The sequence below is a fragment of the Lepisosteus oculatus genome, chromosome 14 (assembly GCF_040954835.1).
Source record: "Lepisosteus oculatus isolate fLepOcu1 chromosome 14, fLepOcu1.hap2, whole genome shotgun sequence".
NCBI lineage: Eukaryota > Metazoa > Chordata > Actinopteri > Semionotiformes > Lepisosteidae > Lepisosteus > Lepisosteus oculatus.
In genome coordinates, this window is record NC_090709.1 from 56789827 (window position 1) to 56803257 (window position 13431).

General features: G+C 43.9%; 1 non-coding gene across 1 annotated transcript; it reads right to left on the reverse strand.

The window, feature by feature from the left end:
• Positions 1 to 320: 320 nt before the first annotated feature.
• On the reverse strand, positions 321 to 413 carry trnar-ucu (transfer RNA arginine (anticodon UCU)). The gene is made up of 2 exons: positions 377 to 413; positions 321 to 356 (listed from the first exon to the last, which is right to left on the reverse strand). It is a non-coding gene; the product is annotated as a tRNA-Arg (tRNA).
• Positions 414 to 13431: the final 13018 nt, after the last annotated feature.

Consider the following 13431-nt stretch of genomic DNA (forward strand, 5'->3'; position numbering starts at 1 on the left):
AGTCCAGATGGACTGGGGGACAGATAGGAAAACACAATTAGAAGAGCGAAGGTTGTGAGGTGGGGAGTAGGGCGATAACCCAGACAGGTACTGAGGTGCCAAGCCATGGAGAGCCTTATAGCTGAGCTTGAGGATTTTGAAGTTGACAGGAAGCCAGTGCAAGGACTCCAGGACAGGAGTGATGTGATCACAGTCCAGTGCTAATTTCTTTCTTGTGGCTGCTGGTTCATTTTCAATTGTGGACTCTTAAGAAGTCCTGTATTTGACTTGATCAACACCAATCCCTAGGGGATTTCGAAAGGTTCAATAAAAATGATACATGACTCTGGTGGGACTCGAACCCACAACCTTTGAATGACTTCATTTTATCAAGGCCTAGAAGTCCAACGCGCTCTCCATTGCGCCACAGAGCCAGCTGTATGAAAAGGTGTTTGCCCCCTTCCTGATTTCTAATTTTTTGCATGTTTGTCACACTGAAAGTTTTAGATCATCAAACAAATTGAAATATTAGACAAAGATAACACAAGTAAACACAAAATGCAGTTTTTAAATGAAGGTTTTTATTATTAAGGGAAAAATTAAACCTACATGGCCCTGTCTGAAAAAGTGATTGAGATTTATCAGTCTGGAAAAGTTTATAAAGCCAGTTCTAAAGACCAAAATTACCCCAAGAGCACAGCGAAGACTCATCCAAGAGGTCACAAAAAACCCCACAACAACATCCAAAGAAATGCAGGCTTCACTTGCCTCAGTTAAGGTCAGTGTTCATGACTCCACCATAAGAAAGAGACTGGGCAAAAATGGCCTGCATGGCAGAATTCCAAGACGAAAACCACTGATGAGCCAGAAAACATCTTGATGACCCCCAAGACTTTTGGGAAAATACTCTGTGGACTGACGAGACAAAAGTTGAACTTTTTGGAAGGTGTGTGTCCCATTACATCTGGCGTAAAAGTAACACAGCATTTCAGAAAAGGAACATCATACCAACAGTAAAATATGGTGGTGGTAGTGTGATGGTCTGGGGCTGTTTTGCTGCTTCAGGACCTGGAAGACTTGCTGTGGTAAATGGAACCATGAATTCTGCCGTCTACCAAAAAATCCTGAAGGAGAATGTCCGGCCATCTGTTCGTGACCTCAAGCTGAAGCGCACTTGGGTTCTTCAGCAGGACAATGATCCAAAGCGGGCAAACTTCTATGCCCACTTTGATGCTCTGAACATGGGCAATGCTGAGAAGACCCCAAGTGTGCAGGGTGAGTTTGTTCTGAAACTCTCAGAGCAGGACGTGCAGAAGACTCTGAGCAGGGTGAAAATCCGTAAGGCTGCAGGGCCTGATGGGATACCACCTCACGTCCTGAGGACATGTGCAGCCCAGCTGACCACAGTGTTTACTGACATCTTTAACTCCTCCCTGTCACAGTCCATGGTCCCCACCTGCTTTAAAAAAAACACTATTGTTCCAAACCCCCAAAAAGACAAAAGTGACATGCCTGAATGATTACTGCCCAGTAGCATTAACATCTGTGGTGATGAAATGTCTGGAGAAGCTGGTGTTGTCACACATCAACTCCTCCATCACAGAGTCCCTGGACCCCTTGCAGTTCGCCTACCAAAACAACAGATCAGTGGATGATGCTGTCTCCCTGGCTCTGCATACAACCTTGGAACACCTGGACACTAAGAACTCGTATGTGAAAAATGCTGTTTGTGGACTACTGTTCAGCATTCAATTCCATCATACCCAGTCAACTGGTGACAAAGCTCAGGGGATTAGGTCTGTGCAACTCTGTCTGCAACTGGCTGCTGGACTTTCTTATTGAGAGACAACAGGTGGTGCAGATAGGCAATAAAACATCAACACCACTCACCCTGAGCACTGGAACCCCACAAGGCTGCTGTCTGAGTCCAAGGTTGTACTCCCTATTTACTCACGACTGCACAGCAAGACACAGCAACAACCGCATCATTAAGTTTGCCGATGACACCACTATAATAGGACTGATCAGTGATGATGACAAGTCCACTTACAGGGATGAAGTTGTACAGCTGCTTAGGTGGTGTCATAGCAATAACCTGGACTTGAACATAAAGAAAACGAAAGAGCTAATAGTGGACTTTCGGAGACACAGGCCATACACTCACAGCCCACTCAGTATTGATGGAACGGAAGTGGAAACAGTCACCAGCTTTAGGTTTTTGGGAATTCACATCTCTAAAGATCTAACCTGGACTGTGAACACTGACTCTATCATGAAGAAGGCTCAGCAGCGCCTTTATTTCTTGAGGTGCCTCAAGTGATGGGGGATGCCAGTACATGTGTTGGTGAACTTCTACTGCTGCACCATCGAGAGCATCCTCACCAACGGGATCACTGTGTGGTATGGTAACACCTCTTCGCGAGAAAGAAAGGCACTACAGAGAATGGTCAATATGGCCCAGAAGATCATCGGCTGCGGTCTTAACGAGATTAAACAGCTATATGAGGACCGCTGCCGTGGTAGAATTCTGGCCATCACAGAGGACAGTCACCACCCCGGGCATGAGCTCTTCACCCCACTGCCCTCAGGCAAGAGATATAAGAGCATACGGACACTTAACACTAGATTCTTCAATAGCTTCTATCCACAAGCAGTGAGACTGGCGAACAAATTTAGCCATCCCCCTCGGACCACGCCTACACCATCACCATCTACCTCTTTATGATTTCTTATCTATTGCACATCTCCAGTCATTGTTTACACGTCTGTATTGTTTACATTCAAACTGTCTACATGTTTACTTGCACATTGTTTATTGTTTGTTTGTACATTGTCTTGATGCACTGTTTGCACTTTGTCTTGTTTTTTACACTTGTTTTACAATCGAGAGACTTTCTGTAAGTAAGAATTCCATTGTACCAGTACCGGTTACATATGGCAATAAAGTTCAAGTTCAAGTTCAAAACACACCAGCAAGTCCACCTCTGAATGGCTTAAGAAAAACAAAATGAAGACTTTGGAGTGGCCTAGTCAAAGTCCTGACCTGAATCCGATTGAGATGTTGTGGCATGACCTTAAAAAAGCGGTTAAGGCTCGAAAACCCTCCAATGTGGCTGAATTACAACAATTCTGCAAAGATGAGTGGGCCAAAATTCCTCCACAGCATTGTAAAAGACTCATTGCCAGTTATCCCAAACGCTTGATTGCAGTTGTTGCTTCTAAGGGTGGCCCAACCAGTTATTAGGTTTAACTAAATGTTATCCACAACTTCAAACACCTGTGAGAAATGGGCAACTGCAGTGTTACGCCTGCTGGCTCCACAGATAATCCTTTTTTGAAGTTTAAGGAGAGGATTTCTTTGTCAATTCAATTAAACGTTTCAGAAATGCTGAACTATTGATGTGTTTCACACGCAGCACGGGCTCTCCTTTGCTTACAAATATTTTTTTTACACCAATTTACTCAACTACGATTTTGCTGAGCATTTTGTTTGCTTGCTTCCTATTGTATACTGCTCTGATTTCTGTATTGTTCAATTTCCCTGTTGATTTTAATTTCTTGTTTTCTAAGACAATCAGACCAGCTGTTCTGACCTTACCCTGCACTGGAGCCACTCTTTTCTGTCCAAAGGCGTGGAGAGAGATACTACTGCAGGTAACACCCCATGAGAAACATCATGAGTTTCTGGAAAAGCTCTCTACCTGCCCGCTCCCCACACCGACGTGTGTGAGCAGGGATTTAAAGGGACATTCTGAAGTGTAGAAACATTTTATCGTTACATACTTTTTCTGCCAGTTAGTTCTCCTTCAACTCCGCCCGACAACAGAGGTCATTTTTAATACAGGAGTAAAAGCACACTGCACATCTGCAAAACATCACGTTAAGGTTTAGGGAGTGCGACATCAGTGATTGGAAGGTACAGATGCAGCCATTCAAAGTGCGCAGTACAGACACATACCGGAGGTAATTGGCTACGGCGTCGCGCATTGTGACGCGCGATGACGCAAAATACCGCGGTATGTGATTGGTTGACCAACAGGGGCACTCGTAGTCCGTTGGTCAGTCGTAGAAAGATTTACAGTAAATGTCTTTACTGTGCCCATTTTAGCATTGAATATTCATATGTAATTTTACCACTGAAGGGAAATCTTAGTACCTGAGCATAAAAAGAATAGGAGCATACTGTAACGCGTGTGAAGGCCATAAACGATATTAATTTTGGAACATAAACATACAGTATATGGCTGGTCTCTGTACTTTAAATAAAAAATACACACCAGTATTCCATTACTCCCTAAACATTTTAAGCTTCGAAGTCTTTAACTAATGTGATACGGGAGTCAACAAGCATACTTTTAGAATTTGATTAAAAGGGAATATAATATGGAATCGCGTATCTAAAGAAATTAATAACGATATAATTATATTCATGTACCGCAACACAAGAATAGTACACGCTGTACATTGTCTGTTGATAATGTTTCTGTAGTGCTTTTTCAGCACTCTGCATGTGACCTTGCTGGTGGCACTGTGGGTTAGGTTCCTGACTCCTACCTCACATGCTGTGTGTTTGAATCCCACTGGAGTCATAACTCTTTTTTCAACAAACATTTCTTTGAAAAAATAAAACATTTCCCTGGGTCAGAGATTAAATAAAACCTCACTCGCACCAAACAAATTTATATTTCTAAATATCACAACATGATCGAATTTAAGTCATTTTAATAACAATGAATAGTCACCTATGCGTTACAATATAAACATTTATAATGATTTAAATCGCGTTTTGATTTAAATCGCAAATGCGGGTTTAAATATATGTGTTTTTTGATTCACAATCAGACAAATGCAACATAAATTGATATCTTTGTCTTCTAAGTATCTTAATAAACTTTCAGCATAGCTTTCTCCCCGTTTAGATGTATTTTTCTTGGGATCTTGGGATCAAACATGGAAAGATTTGAGCTCTGGTTGAATGATAAGTGTCGCAGTTTAAATCATTTTCGTAGTTAGAAATTATGAAACGCCCTGTTAAAAGCAAGGGAGTTTTTATGTCCGTTGCAGTAAAAGAGAATGCCTGACAAAGTAGGGCTTGGACAGATTCCAAGTGCATTTTTGCAATTTACGTTGCATTGTGCTGCTGTAATACAGTTTAAAATAATTAAAAGTCTAAACAGTATCAGCTTTATTTATGGGTTGCAATTTAAAAAAAGTCAAAAACCGCACTCAAAATGCAATTTAGAGCTTTCTGGCAAGAGGAGACACCCAAATTAATAATGTAACATGCCACTGCATGAACAAGGTTATACTGCTATTTCCTGAGTCTGAGTTCTTGTGTCCGTCCTATCCGAGCCCGAAAGTATTACAATATGTATCTTTATAGCAAGGTGGTGTACAGCTTTTTAGTATAGATTACACTTTTCTAAAATGGATTTAAAAAATAAAAACGATTACAATCTAATCTTTCCACGTTTGATCCCAAGATCCCAAGAAAAATAAATCTAAACAGGGAGAAAGCTATGCTGAAAGTTTATTAAGATACCTAGAAGATAAATATATCAATTTATGTTGCATTTGTCTGATTGTGAATCAAAAAACACATATATTTAAACACGCGTTTGCGATTTAAATCAAAACGCGATTTAAATCAATATAAATGTTTATATTGTAACACATAGGTGACTGTTCATTGTTATCAAAATGACTTAAATTCGATCATGTTGTGATATTTAGAAATATAAAAGTCAATTAATTGTCCATAATATTGCTATTCTATTTTTTCAAAGAAATCGCAGTACACGAATATAATCATATCGTTATTAATTTCTTTAGATACGCGATTCCATATTATATTAGCAGAAAAGCTTAAAACTACCACTTTTTAACACGCTATTTCACATGTTAGTTAAAGACTTCGATGCTGAAAATATTAAGGGAGAAATGGAATACCGGTATGTATTTTTTCTTTAAAGTACCGATTCCTGGAATCTGGCTGGCTGACATCCTACTGAAGTGGTTCCATAATATCTGGTATACGGAAAAGAAAGCGTTGATAAAAAAGCCTGGATTCTCATGTATCTGATACAAGTATCTTTTAATACAGTCTTTGCTGTGCTCTTGAGGATCCTTGTGATATTTTGAGCTCTGGTTGAATGATAAGTGTCGCAGTTTAAATAATTTTCGTAGTTAGAAATTATGAAACGCTCTGTTAAAAGCAAGGGAGTTTTTATGTCCATTGCAGTAAAAGAGAATGCCTGACAAAGTAGGGCTTGGACAGATTCCAAGTGCTTGTACAAATGTGCTAAAGAAATTATACTTTGAGTTTACAGCTTGTCCAAAGTCATTCATTATTAATACTATTAGTAATATCTTCGGTAAAGGCTTTAATGCATAAATATTTCTGATAAAGGTAGGTTGTGTACTTTTGTCCAACTGAGCAATCTTGCTTTCATAAAATATACCAGCTTTTTAATGACTGATGATTAACATGCTGTAATACACAGTTTAAATTTAAAAGCTCAAAATTTATACCACGAAATACCCCACCCATTTTGAATGGCTGAATCTGTAGGAAGTTTCGGGTCACTTTTTTTGTTATAGATTCAAGCAACCCTAAATACCTTTTCAAGAAACATTTCAGAATCCATGTCACATCCAGTACGATTGCTACACAGGTCTACAGAATACAATCAGAATACTGTTATTCTGAATACAATCAGAATACTATATAAAACACACCACCCAAATATTTCTAAAACAGGAATTACATGTTTAGGAATGCGCCCTCCTTTATACATTAAATAAAAGGTCTGAAGCCTGCTCCAAAGAAGAACTATATTCAGAGCTGACAAAGAAGTGATAGGAAACATCTCGGAAAACGAAGGTGCTGTCGTTTTTCAAGCGTCGGACACCAAGAGCTGAACCTGGCGTTCTCTGATAAAAGTAAGGTGTTGGGAGTGTGGCTGGGTGGTCTAAGGTGCTGGGTTTGTGCTCCAATTTCTTCGCAGGGGTAGGTTTGAATTTCACTGCTGCTAAGTGTTTGTGGGTTAAGACCATCCTTCTATTGCAAGTTCAATGAGTAATAAACTTTGCTTGATAGTCTGTTGAGAGACTGAATTAGGTGTTTCAAGATAGTCTTTGTTAGCTTAACATCAAGGCAGAAAAAAGCCTCATTTTGTCTTCCCAACAGCAAAGCTCTTTGGTCCCTTCAGCGTTATGCAGGGAACAACATCTGCCGTGATCACTTTTCAGAGTCAGTGCGAATCGTAGTGTGCCGTAGTTGTTTTTAAAATTGGTTTTGTTGGCATGCTGCATTTGTTTGTGAAACTTTAATGCTGTGTTTTTTCGTGCCGAATCGTTGGCAGGAGCAAAGCTTATTCAACCTTTGCACTCAGCGCTCAATCAGAAATACAGTATGTATTACTATTAGTGGCACTGAGGTCACTATGGTGCAATTGAGCGATGTAAGACCAATGGCATAATGGATAACGCATCTGACTTCAGATCAGGAAATTGTATGTTTGGCCCTTCCTGGCTTTTGTTGCGTTAAAACGATTTACCTTCCTTTATATAAATTAACTGCACCTGAAAGCTATAGAAAACACTTTGGGTAAATTGTCGAAATTTGCATGAGGCTGCAGACAACTTAACACTACTGTCTGGAGATCAGCTCCTTCTCTGAGCTCCATTGGAATGAAATCCCGTGGGTAGCAAAGTTGGAGAGCAGCTCAACTTGTGCTCAGTAGGGTGCTGAGGGTTCAGTACTGGTGTCGTTCTAATTAGCACGAACTGCACAGGCTCTGAATCAGACCATTTCAATTAGTTTGGTCAGTGTAGGACACTTAATGGAGAATTATTACTTTGCCTGTCTCTTGTTTGTATATAATTTAATGTCTCTGATAACTTAATGTTAGTTTTTAATTTAGTTTCAGTTTTGCGAAATGTCTCACTCCTGATTCAGCTCATGCTCCATAGGAGAGAAGCGATTCCTCTTGCTTCTCGTACAACCATATCAGAACAGAAGCCCGTGTCACCCAGCTCTAATTCAAGAGTGACTCGCATCTTCAGGCCTTTTTTTGGTTCGTGATCATTAATTTCTTTAGTTATGATCAATATTGAACTTTTTAAAAATAAAAATAATCAAACATGCAGGCATGTTTTTGAAAAGTATTAGGAGTTGACAGGGCGCCCATTTGGAATAGTCGTCAGAAAATGTGAGAAAAGCAAAGTTACGTAAACTCTCACACACAGCATTAGAGATTGGAATCTGATTGTAAAAAAGCTACCTGTCTCCCCGTCGGTAATCAAACCCCAGTTTCCCGCATGACAGGCAGGGATACACACCATGACACTAAATAGGAGTGCTTGCTAGCTGTTAGGAGGCATTTACTCTTATGGCTACTACTAATTCGGGTTTCGACTTTTATTTTCATTCCTTCCAGAGGAGCGCATGAAAACGAGTTTCCATCTGCGCCATCCTCACTCCTGCTCTGCTATTGTCACAGCTCCTCCTTGTGCACGACCAACACCCATGGAGTCGGTTCTTTCAGCTTTTCTAATTAGGTTTTCAAGGGCTGGAAGTAGGGCACAAGACACACGAACACTAAAAGCATCCTTCTCTGCTTTCAGCTGCAAAATGTCATTCATGGACGCTGAAGAATTTGTTTCCAAGGCAGCGGTTTCAAGCAATTTTGCACTTTAAAAGTAGAGCAGTGTGTTTCCATTTTTATGCAGGCACACGATGACATAAGGAGATTGTCGTAGTCAGCAGGACTTGAACCTGCGCGGGGAGACCCCGATGGACTTCAAGTCCATCGCCTTAACCACAAAAACACAGCAGAACTCTTCAAACCAATTGAAGTCCGATTGAACCGGTCCACCAACCTGTCGTTCTGGGGATCCAGCGGGGTGGTCCGCGTCTTAGAGATCCCCAGGCGCTGGCACACTCTGGCGAAGACCTGGGATTCGAAGTTACGCCCCTGGTCACTGTGTAATTCCTCCGGCACCCCTAGCCTGGCAAACATCCCCTCCAGCAGTGCATCGGCCACGGTGGGGGCACTATAGGCCCCCGGCCACTTTGTAAAATAGTCCACCACCACCAGGACATAGCAGTTTCCAGCCTCAGTGCGCGGAAACTGGCCCAAAACGTCAACCCCCACCTGCTCCATAGGAGTCCCCACCTGGTGTTGTTGGAGGGGGGCTCCTTCTGGGCCACGCGCACCGCACACGTTTGGTAATACTGCTCCATGTCCCGGTGGCAAAGACCCCAATAAGAAGTTTTTTTTCCAGCCGAAATGCCCCACGCCCGGCTGGCCGTGCACCACTCGTGCAGGACCTCCATCTATCACACCATCTGCCCCTCTGGCTCCTTAAAGTGGAGCAGCCAGGTGAGGGACACATGGTCGGTCCTCAACCGGAATCGGGTCCTGAACAGGCACGGACCGCCACCATCACCGCCAGCAGCTCACGACGGGTCACGCAGTAGTTCCGTTCAGCCTTATTCAAAACCCGACTGTAGTAGGCAACTACCCGCTCCCCATCTGGCCCCTCCTGCGCCAACACCGCGTCCAACTCCGAGACACTCGCGTCGGTATCCAGGATATACGGTAACCACGGATCGGGGTATGCCAGCAAGGGGACCCCCACCAGAGCTTCACGTAACCGGCTGAAACCCTGGGCATGAACCAGCAGATTGTCCAGATACAGCACACACTGGTTCCACGGGACCGATGCCAGCACCCTCTCCATCAGCCTCTTGAAAGTCGCCGGGGCATTGCACAGGCCAAAGGCAGTAAACTGCCAGAGGCTTCGAGCGAGTGGTACCTGCCAGTAGCCACAGCTGAGGTCAAAAGAGCTGAACCAGGTCGACCCGGTGATGTAGTCCTTGGCATCGTCTATCCTCGTCAGGGGGTAGGAATCCTTCCAGGTGACCTCGTTCAGCTTGCGGTAGTTTACGCAGAACCTCCACGAGCCTTCTTTTTTTTGGACCAGTACAGCTGGCGCCGAGGGCTCGCGGAGGGCTTAATCACTCCTGCTGCGGCCATCTCCCGGATCTTTTCCTCGGCGGCGGTCCGCTTGGCGTGAGCCATGCGTCCCGGTGGGATGCGGATGGCAGAGGGTCACCAGTCTCGATGTCATGTTGGTAGAGGTCCTCAACGCCGCGCCTCGCTTCCACGCAACCGCCACCGCCTTGTCTGGCCCCCCAGCCGACTCGGGGGCAGTATCCGGCACGCTCGCTCCCCGGCTCACAGGCCCGGTCTCCCGCCGCCGCCACTGACTCTTTTTCCCCCGGCTCCGGCAAGCCCGCGTCCCTCAGCCTTCGCCGGGCCTGCCCTCCACCAGGTGAAGTTGCTCCCCCTGCCACACCAACTCCTGCCGGCCCAAGTCCAAACTGGCCCCCACTCGCTGCAGTAGGTCCAGCCCCAGAATGCAGTCCTCCTGGATGGGTGCGAGGTAGCAAGGATGGCGCACCATCGCTGCACCTAGACGAAAGGCAAGCACCTGTTTCCCCCGCACTGCGGCGAGCTGTCCCATCACAGTCCTTAGCCGCAGTAGGGCCAGGCAGGGTTGTTCCTCGATTCGATTGGCACTGGAGGTACAGGCTACCTCCACTGGAGGTAGCCGACTCGCCCCACAGTGGTGTGAGGGGTGCCGGTCTTCACAGCGCTCTCCGGAGAGGGGGTTGAGGTGTTCAAGGGCGGCCGTCCCCGCGCTGAGTCGACCCGTTCCGGTTTCCCGACACTGATCGCGGAGTGCGAGGTTTGGGTGCCCAGCAGAACCGGGCTCGGTGTCGTCTCTTCCCGCTGCGGTCGCAAAACAGCGTGCGGGGCTGTTCCGCGGGGGTTGCTGCACGGGCTGGCTTCTCTTCCCCTTGCTGGACTCCTCCGTCGGTGTGGGAATCGCTGGTCAGCTCCGGCAGGGAGGGTATCTTCTCTTTGGGGCATCCACTGGGCGGGAGTAGCAGGCAGTCGCCCCAATTCTACCGGCAGGACCACTACTGGATAGCCCTGGTAAGGGCTGTGGCCACCTGTCGCACCCAGGAGTTGCTCAGGCTCCCTATGTGCGCTGCCGATGGGTTCTGTCTCTTTTAGAGTCGGACAGCACTTGACAGAATCGGCTAATGTCTGCCAAGATTTGTCCATCCTGCCCGCTCTGACACCAATGTAGCATTTACAGGTTTTTCTCAGAACAAAGGACCAGTGGAGACGCGATTAACAAACCAAGCAACAGCTTTATTCTTTAACAACCACAAAACCAAACACAGCATATACACGCACATGAGGAGACTGACGGAACACGTACACATCTTTAGGGTGGTAATTACTTAACAACACGCTATATACTTATAAGACTACACAGGACACTAGAACTATGATATTATTAACACAGGTAGGGTCAGCCGCTGGTCACCGTGCTGAACCTCAGACTCTCCCTGGCTACAACTCCCAGCATGCCAAGCTGTACTATGAGCTCCTAGGGGCGCTTCCTCCTAACCACCAGGTGAGGGCGTTACAATATATATTTTTTTTTCTCTGGTTCTCAGCAGTATCATTGGGCTGAACTCAAATGCTTGTCTTAGAAAGATCAAAAGTGAGCGAGGGAAGATGGGTGGAGATTAATGGAAGTTACAAAAGCAATGGGTTGGCTCTGCTTAAGCTTCATTCAGACCTTATTAGGGCAAACTCTATGGGTCAATTGCATCGAACGGAAAGTAGCATACTAACAGGAGTTCAACCCGTGCTTAGAACGCAGATGCCGTCTAAACTTGTGCTCCACCTTAAGTCCAATTGCAACGAACTTTGATGCTGTGCTTAGTCCGCAGTGCCAAACTTAACCTGTTCTCAATTGCAATGAACACAAAGTAACAACTGCAGCACTCCAGAGTAACTAAAGTAGCGGACTAATTTAAACTATGTCTTCATATGGCTTAGTACCGTACTCGGTGTAACGCAGGATTGCATTAGAAGGCTCCCAAATATAGTGGAAATAATCCGTTGCTTGGAAATGTATTGGAATATTAATTAAAATTGCTTTACACTCATACCATATTTATTAATAATGAAGTTTATTAATGTGTGTATTTACAGAAGTGTCATTTACTATTTATGTTTAACGTCAATCATTACTAGTAGCTGTGAGTTTTAAGATATGCTAGGAAGTGAAGAGAACAGAACAGAGCAAATGGTTATATAAATGGAGTGGGAGCCTTTAATATGTTCTATAAAATTTGGGAGTCAACTGAATAGATTTGCTAAGTATTTTATTATGATGGGTCTCTGTATTTGTGGTTATCAGTGGAAAGCAGGGATAATAAGGAAATGGGTGGCACCCAAGCACATGTTAAAGAAAAAAACTTGGCTTCTTAAAAGTGATTATGATAGCCACAGGACAGAAGAGACAGTGCACTGTGGTCCAATAATGACTGTGTTGAAACAGCCAGAGTGTGCTGCATGCCATGGAGATGGAAAATTTAGCTCATTCCAGTCAATCGCAAGGTTGTGTAGGACTGCACATGACCTGATGATGATGGTGCTGGCTCTTGATGGACTGGTATACAAACCAAATGACACCCAAGCAAAGCGTTAGTTGTTTTACAATTCCGAATGATTGTTCAATGTGGCCTCTTGCACTTTTATGACTCCTGTTATAGCGCTTCTCTTGTAATGTTGTAGGATTGTGCACAAGTGTCAGAAGATATAGTCATAACGAATACCCACAGGCAAAACAACACGCCAGCTTGCTCCTCCCTACTTTGAAAGGAAGATATTAGAACTGATTAAAGAACTTAATTTGAAATGTAAGTTCCTACTGACACAGGAGAGAGAGAAAATCAAAGTTCTGAAAAGTAAGCACAAGGCACACCGTGGATAAATAAATTTATTAATTTAAAAAAATGCTGAGAAGGTCATAATTGTTGTATTTATTTGCTCAGGTAATTTTATAAGTTTAACTTTCAGTAAAGTTCTGTTAAAAATAAAACTGGTCATTAGTTGGCGTCTTTTGTAACGATTTAGCAATAGTGACATGTCTGCTTGTTTGACTGGAGTGTTAAAATTAATACGATGGCATCCTGTCTCAAGTGCACAGCTGCAGTTCTCATTTGTTTCGTGACAAATTCCAATTGCATTAGTCTGTGTAAAAAGAGACTTCTGCAGCTCCGGTGGTGTGATTGAACTCATGCTGAGATTGAGTTCAAGCCTCACCTGGAGCAGTGTGGCCTGTATCTTCAACTATTTAAACTAACTGACCAGTTTAGGTCCTGTTAAGTATTTGCTGGAGATCAGGTCTAAATTAACATCAAAGGAACAAGTAAAGGTTTGTTCCTTGTCAGACCTGAAGAAGGCTCCAAAGCTCAAACGTTGTTTGCTTCTCTTTTCAGCATGGAATAAAATTTTACTTGTTCCTATGTAGTCCACACATGGTGACACAGCTCCCTACTTAAATTACCATCAG